Genomic DNA, 1,952 nt, shown 5'->3' with positions numbered 1-1,952 from the left:
TGGACTCGAGAAACTATTCAGGCAATTTTGCTTTTACCGAAGTTGAAAAGTGTGGGAGGAACACAATCGAGTACACTTTATTTTTTTGGCCTTCCATAAAGCCTGTTTAACAGAAGGCGGTTACTTTTTATATTCGAAGACCAGTTGTAATGTTATTTTTACTGTAAGGAAGAAATAGAAACTTTATATTATGGGTATTCAGAACTCTTCCATAATAGTATACAGCGAGTATAAAGAATGTTTCTGTGCATGTATCTGTATATATAATGATTAATGGCATTTCAACAGCAGTAGAGGCGTCATGTAATGGTTAGCATGCTTGCCTTCGGCATTGAGGTTTGTGGTTCAAATACTACTCACAAACTTTTTTTATTTTTTTAATTATGAGTATGATTCCATTCCTACATTTTGTGAATTGTGTAATGCTGCCTCGTCATTAAAAGAGCAGCTTCTATCTGGGTTGAACTCTTTGCCTGCCCCAAGGAAAGATTATGAGGAAGAAATGGAAGCTCCAGTAGAAGTTGCAGATGTGGACACCAGATACCTTTCTGAGTTGAAGGCCCAACGCGAACTGGAGATGCAAAGTCTGTCGCAGCCAGTTCAGTGGGACTTGCCTGGACCAGTGGAAGTCAACATGGCAGTAGTGCGTCCAACTCACACAGACCCCCCACTGTTCAAGGAAGGTAATCTAGACCTACGAAGCTTGGAACACAAAAGGAAGCGATCTTAAAGCCTGTCTAGAAAAGCTGAGATGGCGCGAATTAGCCGGCTTAAGAAGAAGAACTTCTTAGAATATCTGGAAAATCAGGTAGCCCGACTGACTGAAGAGAATGCCAGACTTAAACAGATTAATGAAGGTCAGTCCTCGGTTGTGTGCTCTTTAAGAAAAGAGGTTCATTATTTGAAGGCAGTGTTAGCCAACAACAAGGACATTAGTATGCTGATAAAGTCCATACATAATACAGGGCTACCAGTAACAACATCCTTAAGAAAAACTGCAGATCCCAATTTTTTATGTACAAGAAGTGACAGTAGTATTGCCACAAGTGTTAATGATTTGTTTGATAAAGACAGTGCAACTGTTGCTTCAGGTGATGAAAAACAACATGTTGCTATTATAGATCCATCCCTTTCTTTGTCATTGCCTCCTGATGATACTTTAGATATGCCACTCTTGACTCCCTCTGAGATAGATGAATTTTTAGATGTATCCATTTCTTTGTCTGTGCCTCCTGATGATACTTTAGATCTGCCCCTCTTGACTCCCTCTGAGATAGATGCTTATGACACTGAATTTTTAGATGATGTATCCATTTCTTCATCAGTGCCTCCTGGTGATACTTTAGATCTGCCACTCTTTGACTCCCTCTGACATAGATGCATATGATTCTGGTGTATGCTTGCATGTGTCCAAGAGGAGGGTTTCACTGGAATTTTGTAGTAGTTGTAGCAGCAATGCACTCTCAACATGGGAAGACATTGATGTCTTCCCATGTTGTGTCATTGAGTGCAATTGTTAGAAATGGTCAGTATGATGCCTCCTTGCGTATGCATTGAATATGACTGCATGGAACTTTATTTTTCTTTTTTAAGTTTATTTAAGATCAAGGTACTGTGAGTTTAAAATTATATTTTGAGGCCTTTTGAACAACTTCAGTGTAATGGAAGGCTTTCAGTTCCACCTTCCAAGTGAAGTATGCCTAAGGTGCGAAAATATATTTGTAAACATGTAATTTGATTGTACAGTAAGTCCAAAATGAGAACCGTAGTTTGTCTGTAGCACCATACATTCAGATTTTTGCTTTTTGAACATAATTTACAAGTGTGAACAATAATAAGTATAACTGGCATCAGTAGTTATACATAATTTACAAGTGTGAACAATAATAAGTATAACTGGCATCAGCAGTTATGCGTAAGATAAGTGGTTAGAGAAGTTAAGGGAACTTTAT

The sequence above is a fragment of the Cryptotermes secundus genome, unplaced genomic scaffold (assembly GCF_002891405.2).
Source record: "Cryptotermes secundus unplaced genomic scaffold, Csec_1.0 scaffold5886, whole genome shotgun sequence".
NCBI classification, from domain to species: domain Eukaryota; kingdom Metazoa; phylum Arthropoda; class Insecta; order Blattodea; family Kalotermitidae; genus Cryptotermes; species Cryptotermes secundus.
The sequence above is the reverse complement of the archived record's forward strand: the minus strand, read 5'-3'. Positions refer to the sequence as shown.